We start from the raw sequence: 14,875 nt of genomic DNA on the forward strand, positions 1-14,875 counted from the left end.
AGATGTGAGGGAGTGAAATGAATGTTCGTTAAGCTAAAAACAACTCGGGTTTTCTCTGTCTACTTCATACTTCACCGATGGTTGTGTCCATGCATATTTTACTGGTTTGTTCCTTTGCACATCCGGTCGCGTTCAGGAGATGTGGTTGAATTTGAATTCTGATCTACTATGTGGATGAATGCTAAAATGTTAAGATAATGTCAGACATATAGGCCATATTACCTGTATTCAACACAATCCTGTGGAAAATACTTTATAATATATATTTTATTATATATAATATATTATATAATAATATTTTATTTCATAAAAAATTAAAATGAAATGAAATGAAATTAATCATATCTTTATAGTATTGACTATAAAAACACCTTGATATTTTGAAAGTGCTGTGGTTAAAAATATTGATGTTTTGTTCCTGGCAGAATATATGGTGACCAGATCCCAACAAACCAAATGTGGGACAAAAAGTGTGTTTGTGTGGGACAATATGGGACACATGACCAATGCACTTAATTTACCTTTCCTTAAAATATATATACATTTTTAACTTTAAGATGCTGTATAATTGTGTAACAACACAGGTGCAAGTCATATATGCATTGTTGTATGTCTCTGTCCTTCCCAGCTCTCCTTTTCCACCTTCATCCATCTGATTTCTAGAATTAATGGGTTACACTAGTAGTTTATAGAAAAATATGAAAGTAGAAAAGGAAGAGCAATATCAATTAATACAAAAAAACAAAAAAACCCTGCCCTTTATCAAACAGTTCCTAAGGATGACTTCCCAGATGGTCCTGTGTAACAAACCATCTGGCATTTCAGGTTAACCAATAATGAGAGGTCTAAAATTTTGATATGTCTATCTAATAATTATTTCTATCTCATGCTTCCCCTCTTGGCAGCACTTGATAGAAATCAAATAAGCACTTTTCCTAAATCTGCATGACTTGGGACTTTTTTTTAATTTTCATTTTTAATTCTCATGGTTTCCCCTGTCCTAGCGGTTTGACTTTTGAACAAGAGATAGAGCCAATCATAATGTGGGACATCGTCTCAATTAAAAGACGCTGTGCAGTCCCACTCGGTCAACCTAGCAGCATAGCTTGACGGATGTTTTCCCACTGTACATGTTTTGCCACCTCTGATCCCGTTTAATTTTCCTTCATTTTTCTCTCTGTAGTCATTTATTGGCTCAGGAGGCTGAAAAAAGGTTGTTTTATTGTGATAGACTATTGAAATCTGGCTCAGCTTTGAATGACGTTGGCACGTAAACGTTGTTATTTAATAAAACTGTGTGCTGGAGTTCTTCTCATTGAGTCTCATTCACCAGTGTCTCTGCTCTTAATTCATGAGGTGTTCTTAAATGGCAGAACTGTTCGTGTCTGTGTTTGTACAATGGTGAATATTTTTTCATGATAACGCAATTTGACAGTACATTTTTCTTCTAAAAGCTGCTCACACATCCAACACATAAACACCAGTGTGTAAAAGTGATTAGTGAATAAATGTTCTTTTATTCAACATGTCATCATGTCTGATCTCAGCTACGTCCTGAACAACCCCAGACATTAATACACATAAAAACAACTGCTAAATTGAAGAAAATGCAATAAACTATTATTTTGCACAAACATGGCAGCACTAAAATGTGCATAAGTGCACACTTGAGTGTTCATCGATTCTGTTCTTACCTAAGAACAGAAGAAAACTTTGGTGAATGCTCAAATCTTTGTAAATGAGTGCATAAGTGGGTTTTTTAATTGTCAGCTGCTAATTGTCTTTAAGTTGCACATGTCAGACATTCAGATGTGCAGAGACTATTTTGAAAACATTTTAGGATGCTGAAAAAGGAACAAATGGCCCTCAGAGTGCCAATTAAGACTTTCATGGTCACCGCAGCCTGTTTTCTGGACTAAACTTAATTGTTACATCAGTCCAACAGAAACTTGTGAACTCGTGTTTTGCATTGTTTCCCCCCAAATCACTTTATTCGCAAAAGCTTTAAAAAGAAAATAATTCAGACTAGTCAGACTTTTTCTGTTATCAGTCGAAAGCCTGCAGTAATGCTATTAAGTGAAAAATGTTTAAAACAAACTCTAATGCAACCCTAATCATCATACTACGCAATTGCCCCAGAGAAAAAAAAACTTTTAACTTGTAGAAGTATGAACTAGCGTTGCACAGAAGTGTCTTTATCTGTATCTGTATCTGTTTGAACAACAAAATTTCTGTATCTGTATTCTGATGGACGACCAAAAGTGGGTGCGGTTTGTTCTGGAAGTCATGTTAGATCACAAATGTTTTTCTAACCTAATATTAATTCCCAATACAATTGTTGTGCCTTCAAAGCATAAAGTTGGTTTAATATTGGCATACAACTAATGAAGAAAAATATTAAAAGCTTAAAAATATTATATTTCACGAGAATGTGGAAATAATTGAGAAAGTATTTCCACATCCTCGGTGTGTACTTTCAAAACAGTAAAACTTTCTCCACCCGCTGATGCATTATTGTGCAGAAATATTGCAAGGAGAGGCAAACTTTTCCAGTTACATGTTAATTAATTCAACTGTAGGATCATTGAACCCTAGAGGGATTGTAAAATGTCTCATGGCTTTGATGAAGACAGAGAAATTGTGAAAAGAGGACACTGGTTTATTGAAATGTGAGATAGCTTAGTTGAGAGTTGTAATTCATTAGAAAATAAAACGTTTTGTACAACATCTCTGTTGAAGAGAATGGACTGAGAGATGAGAGCAGAGAGAGGACATGCTGGGAATGGATGCAGCAAGCGCGACAAAGGGTTTGTGTAATGATGTCATTCTCAATTACTAACCTCTGTCACCTTTGGGCGTCATGGACGAATTTTCACCCTGAACAAAAAGACTCAAGTGGGCGAGATCAATCAGAGAGATGCATGACTGAACGGGGCCGGCTGCTGTGCTGCTAACTGTGTTATCGACATTTGTTTGTTGAATTTTTAATTAACTGAAATGTGTAATAACGACAGTATACTGGAGTGTGCATCGCCTCATTTACAACACTTTCAAACTGCTGCACTGCACTGTGGGGGAGAGTGTGCATTATTGTTTGCGACACTGGGGATTACAAGTGAGTTTTGTCTGTGCCAGAGCCTGCTGCTGCAGAGCCGGGCCGACACGAGATTTAAAAGTCTTCATGCCGGGATGTTGAATTAAACATTGCATGCATGCCATCCTCAATCTGCGCCCCTTCAAACACTCCAAGAGTGTGTAATTAGGCACACGGTGCTGTCTTCTCTTTTGGAGACGTGACGCGCTGAAAACACACGAGGCTAAAGTCGGGATTACCGCATATGGACAAAGTGTCCCACAAAAGGAAGGACAATTATGACAGCTTAAATCCCACAGCATGTCCCCATGGCCGCCATCACTTGTCTAGGATGTTTTCTCTCCAAATTAGTTGCTGCTGCTGCCTTTTGACAATGAAGCCACCTGTCAATTACTGTACAAACACTGCAGGGAGATGACAGAGCACCCTCTGTCTTAGAAATAAGGGTTCCAAAAGGGTTCTGCCTGAAGGGCTGAGGTTCTAACCACAACCATTTGGTTCTTCAAGGGTTATTTGTGAGACTAAGGGTTCCACGAGGAATTCTTTTCATCCAACGGACCCTTTTTAGAGGAAAGAACTGAAAGATTGTTTAAAGCATGAGAGTTAAAAATGTTTTCTCAATTTAAACTATGGTAATTGTAATATAATATAGTTCTTCTTGGAACCTTCAAAGACATGAAGGTTAGGAGTGAAACCCAGAAACATATCTTTATACCCCTGGGTGGGTTGAAACCTTCAGAAAATAAAAGGATTCTCGGTAGAACGCTTGGGTGGGTTTTACACTAAAACCCTTTGAATATAAAAGGGTTCTTCCTAGAGCCCTTGAGTGGGTTCTACATGAAACTGAATATAAAAGGGTTCTTGGTGGAACTCCTTGGGTGGGCTTTACATGAAATCCTTGGGATATAAAAGGATTCTCAGTAGAATCATTGGGTGTGTTTTACATTAAAAACCGTTGGAATATAAAAGTGTTCTCAGTAGAACCCTTGGGTGGATTCTTGGTAGAACCTCTTGGGTGGGTTCCACAAAATCCTTGGAATATAAAAGGGTTCTTCATGTAACTCTTGGGTGGATTCTCATGAAATCCTTGGAATATAAAAGGGTTCTCTGTAGTACCATTTGGGGGATTTTACAAATGGTTCCATCCAGAATGCTCTCCAGGGGTTCTATCCAGTAATTTTCCACATTCTAAGGGTGCTAACAAGGGGGTTCTAAAGAGAACACTTTTATATTACAAGGGTTTCATCTAGAACCCGCCCAAGGGATTCTACCAAAAACCTTTTTATATTCAGGGTTTAATGTAAAATTTGGTTCATGGTTCAAGATATTACCCTTTATGTTGGGTTCCAGGTAGAACTCTCTGAAAGGCTACCAAGTGGAACCTTTAATTTCCACCAGGAACCAAAAGGAGTGCTGGTACGGGGACGAGCCGAAGAGTGCAGCGAGGACACCCTAAAAAAAAAAGTTCGGCTCTTTCAGCCTGGGATGCGTGGCTGTGTGGATTCACGACAACCTTCTGAAGAAAAGAGATCAAGATCGGTGCTTCTGGTGCCACGGAGTCAGAAGAGTCAAGTAGCCCCCTGTGGACGAGCCATATGGCCTAGAAAGAGTTTCATGGGTGAATATGTGTGGCGGCAAGCACCATGCCAGTCCCTCTGCTGATTTCTCATTATCGAGGAATAAATAGAACAAGACAACAAAACAGTGGCCCTGTTGTGTCATACTCATTCTGACATCGGTGTGAGACAGATGGTACAAACTAAATGGCAAGATTTGAATAGTTGGGAAACTGGGCAGAAGCGCTAAGCACAACAAACAACAAACTGTGATGAAGAGAGTGTTCGGTTCTGCCCCTTTTCTGCACTTTTTTTGAGAGTAACACTATAATTTTCTTCCTTTGTCACCTGTTTTGTGCTGCATAACCAAGTGTCAGTTTAAACAGCAATCAGGATGACTGCGCCCGCACTAGTCTTCTTGCTTTATTGCCTGTGCAAGCAGAGCGTGTGTTTGTGGCAGTGGCGTGGGAGGCTGTAGGGGAGTCACAGGGAACAGCAGATGCCAGGTCTCCTCCAAGGTGGCTGACGGGCGGGCGGGCAAGGCAGACAAGCACAGGATGCAAAAAGCTGAGGCAGAAAGGCTACCTGTAAATATAGCACAGCAGCTCAGAAGCTTCGGTTTCCATTAAACAGCCATGTATTTCCCAGCTCCTGGCTTTATTGCACCGCTGCTTCGGGAGCGGGAGCCCAGGAGGCTCTTCAACATTATTAGCAGCTCACAGTACATAATCCCACAGCAGATTCTCGTCTATCTTCAGACCAGACTGAGATATATAGAGAGAGATGAGGAGTGAGAACAGGGAGGGAGGGCTGGTGGCAGTTGCCAGTCTTTGTGAGCCCGAGTCATTGACGCAAAGAGACAGAAAAGAGAGGCGGACATACATTGTAAAGCCTCTGTGTTTCTCATCAGGGTGTCAAGCTAATTCAATGACAGACACCAGATGGTGTCCTGTCTCCAGAGGTCCCACGTGTCTCACTAAGTCATGAGGCCAGACACACTGCCAGTGCCCTCCTATGCCATTCCTTTAGAAGGCGCTGAAGCCACTGCATTCGGCCTCCCCGATGTCTCGGCCTGGTTCCACTTCTGACGACTGCTGGACACTCTCAGGTGCTGTTTGCTAGCAGAGAAACTGAGACAGACAGAACGAAAAGAGGAATATATCCAACTTTTAAAAACAAAACATCAGATCCTGTCCATCAGAAAAAAAACTCCTCCATCTTCATGTCAGAAGAACATAATGGGTTTAATTCATCATGATCAAAGTTTGAACAGCGAATTTGGCCTTGCAGACCAAACACTAACTCATCATCATTTACACAATATAATAGAAACAGACACTACCTGCTAATGCAAAACAACATGAACACTCATCCATGCTCAGTGTGTCATCTGTAGAAATGTACTCATTTTCCCATTGAATACTGGAGCACTGGCAGCCTATAGGGGACATGCATAGACGTCACTTTCGCACTAGACCAAGCCAAGACTCATTCTCAACTCGTCACATGCTCACAACTTGTCACTGCCCCTCGGTGACTCATACAGATGTGAATGTTACCCTTCAGACTTTTCAAACCCACCCACAACTGCATAAGATGCATCGAGCTGTTGACATAGTGTATAGTTGCAGCCTCAGACATGGAGGAGGTGATGGAAGTTTGGCTCAAACAAACACAGGACTTTCATCTAGGAAAAAAATGTTCATATCCCACGTGAAGCTAAAATGTTACATGTGCCACGTGACTTTCGTCTTGCACTTCAGTGGCTTCATGTGACGTACATAATGTGGTTATTGAAACCCAAAACATGGACTTATCCATGTGAAACCAGGTGTTGGTACTACCCAAACTCTGAAAGTTTCACAGCGTTAAGCATGTGTTAAAAAAAAAGCTTTCTGGCCGTGTCTGATGCAGTAAGGGAACCTGCAAAACCACGGGTAAAACAAGCGACTATCTTTGTCTGTTTAAGGCAGCTAACTTACCAAAGAACCAGTGGTTCATGGACATTGACTTGCGACCAGGAATAAGGTTTCTTGATTTTAATGTCAGGGAAGTACACAAAGCAAAGAAGGAGTACAAAAGCTTGGATGCTTGGTCGTACCTCAAAGAAGGATTTATTGTTGTTAAATGTCAAGGACACCAAAGGATATTTGAATGTTTAGCTGCCAGGCTAAAGTGGGTGGGCCCACCTGTTTCCTCTCTGAGTCTATTTCATTCTCCTCAGTCTGTCGCTGTTTTTCATTGACGGTTCATTTTGTAGATATTAAACATGCAGACAATGACTCGAAACAAAACTTGGAGGTTGTGGGGTGTGAGGAGATCGCAGGGACTATTCGCATATTCATGAATCCTTGAATGCTAAATGAAGGCAAGGTGTAGAGCTATATGTAAGCCATTTTAACAAAGTATTTTAATTTATTTTGCAAAAAAAAAATATCAGACACAAAGTTGTACTTCTTGCAGATGATTTTATATTGTTTAAAACATGACTGGAGGGGGACTTTAAAGATGCTGGAGTCACAAAAAAATTTGTACCAACAATATATATAAAACTACAAACAGCACAAACAATATGTACATTACGTTATATAAATGAGTGAAAGAGCTGTACAAGCTTAGGCAAGAACGTGCATAATAAAACATTTGAACGTAAAGTAGTGTGTAATTAGATGGAAAGAAGAATGGAAAAAAACAGTCACATAAGTGTGTGATATGGTCTTCAAATAGACGAGGCATCAGGACGCTGGCATCCCACAATTAGACAGTGTACACAGCAGCTCATCACGCACTGCGTTGCTGACATCCTGTGTCAGAAGGTGGTGATAGGATCTTAATATCCTTCAGTGAAATGTCTCATTAACATTGTTAACTTACTTAGTTGTCACAAAGCATGGCACCAGCCTGTTATTAGATAATCAAGAGGTGGCGAGGAACAAGGCGCCCAAGAACAAACATGGCACACAACGTCCCTTATGGCACAGACCTTTCTGATGTATTGAATTGTTATGGCACAAAACCTCCTCATCCTGAAAGGACTCTCTGTGATTACAGGCCATTGATGGCACAAATAAACGGTGTCAAACTGTCAGATGCCCCACTTGCCTAACAGTTTGGTCTCCTCCTTCTAGTTTGTCATGTAGGACCTGTAATCTTGTCCACATGGCTTTGTGCTTTTGTTCTCCTAATCTTATGAAAATTAAAGTGATCTGTAATGAAGATTGCAGCCGGATATTTGTGGAAAAATGATTCTGCACACTCACAATTCTTCATTAGTGATCTAATCAAAGAAGCTATGCAGTGGACAGGGTAGGCAGCAAAACTTAGATTTAGTCACTTAAAACTCTCTCTCTTACAAACCTACCAAACTCCAAAGGTGTAATCAGTAATTTTACCATACAGAAAACGAGAGTTGCTCCTCCACTGCAGCCTTGAGTGGTTAGTTAGTTTGTGTTACTCTGTGACGTTGAATAGTTCAGATTCACTTAAGTCACTCAATAATACAGACAAACTAACCAATCAAGGCAGCGGTAGACCAGCAACTTCCACGTTCTGCTGCGTAAAATTAATGATTTCGCCTATGGAGTTTGGTTGGTTTGGAGAGAGCGATATTCAGCTTCTACAACAGCAGTTTCCCATCAGGAAACTTCATGAAAACATTCTCTTTATAGCATACTCTTAAACTGATACTATTTATTTTTAGCTGGACCTTTTTTAAGATGCTAAAATACATTTTGATGCTGACCTTTAGTAGCAGAACATTGTTTTGCTTCCTTTGCTGGGGACATGCTGACCTCCAGCTACTGTAGGTAAAACACTAACTATTGATGAGTGCCTCATACAGGCCTACACCAAATATTTAGAACTATCCCTTTAAATCGACAATTTCGACAACTCTAAAGAATGAATGTAGTTTATATGCATGTTGTATAAATGACACCAGTGGTCCTCCTGAGGAAAACCACATTAAGCCTTCTGTATGTGCATGTCATTTCTTCACATGTATTTCACCTCCTAACTCCCCCATGGCAAAACCCCCAGCTGCCTCCAGCTGGCTGCTCTGCTATTCTGCTTGGCACAATCACCATCACTCCATCGCCACTTAGCATCTGCCCGGTAGCATCTCAGCAGCATTTCACGTCTTCCCCACTTATCCAGCTTCTCCTCCCCTCCCCGCCCTCGTCTTGCTCTGCCTACTCATTTTACCCGCCCCTCCACTCGCCCTCCTCTTGCACTCTGCAGCGGCCTCTCTGCTGGCTGCCGTGACATTTGCCATTTAGACGAGGGGAAGAGGGACAAACCCTTATCCAATCTCTGACCTTTCCCCCCTTCTCTCCCTCTCTGGTGTCACTGACGCATTCACTGCCAATTTCACTGACAATGATATTCAGAGACTAAAAATAAAATTCAAGAAGCCACTGATTGCATGTATGGCATGTGTTTTGTGTTTGTTTCAGCTGTGTTTGTCTATCCAGTGGTATTTATCTGATAACCTGTCTGAACCTGAGTGCCTTACTTAATGCAGGTAACTGCTGCAGCTGCAGTAAAGGTTAATGAATGCTCATTGAATGCCACATGCCATGGGCCGCTTTGGGGCATTATGTATTCAGCTTATTCAGTAGTTGGCCTACTGATGATCTACTGTACATTTTCTGTCCGCAGCAGAGCTACTAAAATTATTCTCTTGAGACGGTATAAATATCTCATTATGTCCGGACTACATGTGAAGGACAAGTGCTTAAAGTTTAAACCCTCAGCGTGTTTTCTTTAACAACAACTTTACTGCCAGAGCTGTTAAAGAGCCATTTAAATCAGGTGGACTGTCCAATAAATGTAGACAGTGCAGGTAGTGTGGTTGCACTGGGGCCCAGTGGGGTGAGGGGCCCTCCGACAATCTGATGGCACAGGCCCAGGGGCCAAAGATGTCAGGAGACCCCAAGGTGAGATCATCCATTTGAAATGACTGTTAATATTTCTTTACAAAAGTCATTGTTTGACTACAAAGAGACACAAAACAAATGACAACGACCACAAAAAGTATCACACAGACACAAAAATACGACAAAGCTGCACAAAATGATGAAGAGACACCAAGGACCTACATAAGGAGACATAAAATTACCTCAAAGAGATAAAAAAAAGACCACAAAGAGACTGAAAACCCTCACAAAGAGACGCTATCTCTTATAATCTGAGTGTGTTCTTAGTGGAGCGCCTGTTACATCTCTGTGCCCGCTGTCTCAAAATCAGTCCAAGGGTTGCAAGTGACAGATCTATTTATTGTCTACAATATTCCTATTTTATCTTATTTTATTTAAGACATTTTTTTTACCACATTTTCCCTGTGTGCTGCTATTTTTTCCCCTGTGCTGCTGTAGTCAAATTGAATTTTCCCTACAGGAGACCAATAAAGGTACATCTTACCTCTTATTCAGACTGCCACCTTGGAAATACATACACCTGAGTCAAAACAAGAACTTAATTTAAAATGGTTCCATTTGCTATACATGCCCTCAAAAAAGCAAACCCATTTCCGTCATGGTTTTCTTCTTTTTCTTTCTTTTTTTGGTAAAACATTTGGAAACAATCTATAACTATATTATATTCTTATTCAAACTATAATTTAATTATAAAAATCTAGCATTATTTTGTTTATATTTCAGAATAGATATGCAATGGTGATTGTTGGGTAATATGTATGTTGATGTTTAATGTCAAATCACTAATGTGCACCAGGGCCTGTCATAATAGCTCGCATTGGGGCTCATTGTGACTAAGTCATGCCACTGAGGCTGCCGTTACACAAGAGGTTGCTACTAATTGAAGTGGTCGAGGGCCTCAAGGGTTGAGAAGTGTGTGGCAAGATAAGGCTTACCTGACATCTCAAAGCAAGAGCCATCCAACAATCACCTTGTCAAAGCTGTGATCTCCCTTTCCTTCCCTCCAGCAGCAGCGGCAGCAGCAGCAGCAGGGCGCTGGTGACACATATGGCCAATTATAGGTGGAAGTGGAGAAGATGATGTGAGCTGAAAGCTTGTTCACACGTGGCGGGTGTCCAGACGGCCTGCGGCTGCGTGGTGGAGGGCCGTGGGAGAGAAAAACTCATCAATAGCTGCGCTCTCTTCCTCTCTTTTCTCCTCTTCTCTCCTCCATTCATCCGCAGGTCTGTGGCAAATCAAAGACTACTTTTAGGCTGATCAATACCGCCCCTTAACTTCCCTTTATTACTCCACAGCCAGAATCAGGGTTAGAGAGGGAGATGCAATATTCAGTTCATAAATCATGCAGTAAAAAAATGTCAGGGGGGTAATTGTGGTTTTCTAACACCCTTTAAAGGGAGGCAGATTTTATTAGCGGGTTAACGTCGCCGGGCGACCCTCATTCCTTCTCATTATGGGCTCATGGAGGCATCATCAAACCTTAAACGTTACAGAGCTTCTCAGCGGACCCTGGCCTCATTTCTCGAACGCACACCTCAGCTGAACATGCAGACACACAAACACTAAACGTGACGTACCTGCACAGGAAAGTCTTTGTTTGTGATACATGACGGGATCGTCTTGGTCAAACTCATTGTCTGGGCTCTTTTTCTCTTAATCATTGATTTGTTTTGTGTTTTACTTTCTACACTGCGAGTTTCCTGAGCAAATAACTCTCACTGCACTCTTAGAAATAAAGGTGCTAACAGGACCATAAAGGGTTCTTTGGCTTGTCCCCATAGGAGAATCATTTTTGGTTCCTGTTAGAACCTTATATAAAGGTTCCACTTGGAGCCCATTCAGAGAATTCTATGTAGAACCCAACATAAAGGAGTTTCTATCAAGAACCTTTCCACCTTCTAACAGTGGCAAAAAGAACACACCCAGGGTGTTCTACCAATAACCTTTTTATATTCCAAGGTTCTACTAAAACACACTCATAGGGTTCTGCAGAGAAGCTATATATATTTCAGGGGTACAATCTAAAACCCACCAAGGGTGTTATATCAAGAACTTTTCATATTCCAAGGGTCTTACCTGAAACAAACTCAGAGGGTTCTACTGAGAGCCTTTTTATATTCCAAGAGTTTTATCTAGCAAGGACATTTTTATATTCTGGGGTTCTAGCTAGACCCCACCATGGGGTTTCCAGCAAGAACCTTTTAATATTCCGATAGTTCTGTCTAGAAAACACCGAGGAGGTTCTTTTATATTCCAAGGTTTGAATGTAGTACATAATAGTCTTTTGGATAAAAAAGGTTCTTCGTCTTGCAAAGAACCTTTTACAAAGCAAAGGGTTCGTAAGAAGGCAATGGTTCTGGGTTGAACCGCAGCCCTTCAGAGAGAACCTTTGTGGAACCCTGATTTCTAAGAGCGTATGTGCAAATTCGTTGCACAAATAAGTGGAATGATTGCCTCATTAAGGTGTTACAGAGTACTTTTTCTATAAGTCTTACTTCCGCCTCGCTGTTTCTCTTTCCTCTCTCTTCAATGAATTTCAATTGGCCAATAATTTTCCACCATATCCTCGAGTTACAGCGTTTTTGTCACATCTTTTAGTGATTAAATGGATCGATTTCTGTTCTCTGTTGGTGATTAATCCCACAGGGTTAGAGAGATTACAGAGAGGGAGCCACAGGGAAACCTTCTTAATGGATTCACACAGAGAGACTTCCATTCATAGGGCTAATGAGATTGGATTACAGGGCTGGGGCTTCAGAGAGCAGAGAGAAAACTCACAAGAGGAAACTCATGTCCAATCGGATAAAATTTAGCAAAAAAGAAAAGGGGTTTTCATGATGAGAGAAATCCTCGTGCTAAGAGTCACACGTGAAGAATGACCTGGCCTGGTGAGCTGTCCGAGAGACCCTTCGTCTTTTCCTTCCTCGGGACAGAACAACTCAACACCTGCCTGGCTGGTAGGGGTTCATACCTCAGCGCTTATCTCGTGTGATATTCTTGCAGTGAAGTCTCACATATGATTGATCATAGTCATTATTAGTCAGTGGGATGGGTGAGCGGTGCACGGGATCATTGCAGCGAGCCCACTGTAGCCGCTACAGTCATTTGGGTGTCCCACATAGCCCAGCTGTTTCCGGCTGCAGCGAGGGCATTTGGATGTTGGCGACAGTGGGTGGGGCCTTAAAGCCAGAGGCTCATATCTGTCCTCCACAGCTGGACGCAGAAGCGAGAGGGGAAGCCGTGACTCTTTTGGTCCAGAGGACTGGAACTCTCCCTCGGCCCGTCGATCTGTGTCACGCCCCAGAGCTTCAACCCTCCTCTAAAGCTCTGTCAGATCCCAACAGGAAACAGCGGCTGTCCAGGCAACCTCAGAAGTGAAGGGGTGTGGGGGGGGGGTGGAAATGGGAGGCAGGAGGTGGGAAGGTGGAGGAAGAAAAGCATGTCGCTGAGTTTTAAAACACATGTATGACCCACGGGGGGGATCAGAGGCCCCAATCACAACTGGAGGTCATCCGTGTTACTGGGAAGGAATAAAAGGCGAAGCTGGCTGAAGCCGGTTACTCCAGGTCACCGCACAAGCGATAGCCCCATTTCATCTGGAGTGTATAGACTAAATGCCCACAGAGAGTGACAGATTACAGAGCGGAAAAGCACACTCTTTAATCTTTCTCTGGTCTCTCAATGGATCTGTGGGTCTGACAAAATGGCATGTGTTTGTCTGTATGCGGTATTTGCTGTGATTTTTGTAATGGCTTTTTTTTTTAACTTTTGACCTCACTTCGTCACTGAGCAATAACTGGTCGTTACAACTGGGAAGGTATAACAACAGTACAACAATAAGGAAGAAATCTCTGTCTGTCTGTATGTCTGTACGTCCTTTGCATATCTCAAGAGCTCCTCATGTTATTGACTTCTCACTTGGGGGTGTATTGCTGGTGTATTGCTGAGGACCAAAGGGAGTACAGTGTTGAATTTGTTGCAAGTTCTCCAGATGGTGGCACTGTATCAACAAACATAAATTGTAAATTTTTAGTCATAAGCCCTGTGCCCACCAAAGAACTTTTTACAAGCTGAAACGCCGGGGACTCTTCTGCTTCAGCACTTTGGAGGCACATTATTTCAATTGCAGTTTGGCTAGAAGTATTTCAATGAGAAAATGCCGGCACAAGGTAAAGTACTATTTGTTGCTGCTTGTACTGCTTTATTTTATTGTTTGATGTTTGCTTTCATCTGTATAGGCCTTGTGTGAAGGTACTGTTAAAGAAACCCAACATTTCCTGATTTTGCTGCTTCATAATAAAAGCTTTTCACTGACAAAATAACAGGGGCCTCTTATTGTGAAGAATTTATAGGAAAGGAAGTGTTTAACCACTGTTTTACAGCAGCTCTTGTCTTCAGTTAAAAGACATGCCTTTCAAGCTGGTAGCCCTGTTGTATTGGCAATGCAAACCCCTGACATGCTGGACTGACATGCCGAGTCAAATCAAGCCAAGCCAAGCCAACACGTGTGTGGAAAAGGGTGAGTAACATAGTTTGAGAGCACCAGAGTTTCAAGAGCTGAAGTTGGACAGAGCCCAGTTTAGGAAGTAAGAATAGGACACCATTTGTTCTGAATTTTGAATTTTGTCCAAATCAGACTCCTCCTACAAATTTTGATCATATTTGGCGCAGAACATCTCTGTCACATCTCTTGTGTGACCATGAGTGACCATGACAAATTTGGTGCCTTTTGGCCGATTGGTGGTGCTGTAGTGTGATAATCTAACTATAAAGGAGGGTTTCTATGTCTGTCTGTGTGTATGACTGTCCTTTTGAGAACCTCGAGAACCATTCATCTGACATTCATTCATTCATTCGAGGCAATCTGCATCAAATTTGGCGCAGAACCGAGCAGTGTTGAGTGTACAGTCAATCAGATGAGCAGTTCTTGAGAATGCTGCGACCACTGCCTGCTCCAAACGGGCACACTTTCCAGGCACGAACTGCACTAGTGAACAATAAATGGAAGGAAGATGTTATTTATAAAGAAATGAGGAACTAATATTTGTTAGCAAAACGCTATAAATAAATCAGATCCCAAACTCTGAATCTTTGGTTAATATTTAATACTGTTGGAAAAGTAAAAGAAATACACTTCACACACAAGCACACACACTTTCAGTACAAGTAGTGGATTGCCACAAAGCGAGATTATTTTATATCTGTGTGCACGAGATATCTAGAGAGATCATAAGACAAATGTATTTGGTAAAACTTAAGTGCATGGTTTGTATCAGTCATGCCACTGT

Source organism: Lutjanus erythropterus, chromosome 19, assembly GCF_056507025.1.
Source record: "Lutjanus erythropterus isolate fLutEry1 chromosome 19, fLutEry1.hap2, whole genome shotgun sequence".
Taxonomy (NCBI): Eukaryota; Metazoa; Chordata; class Actinopteri; order Lutjaniformes; family Lutjanidae; genus Lutjanus; species Lutjanus erythropterus.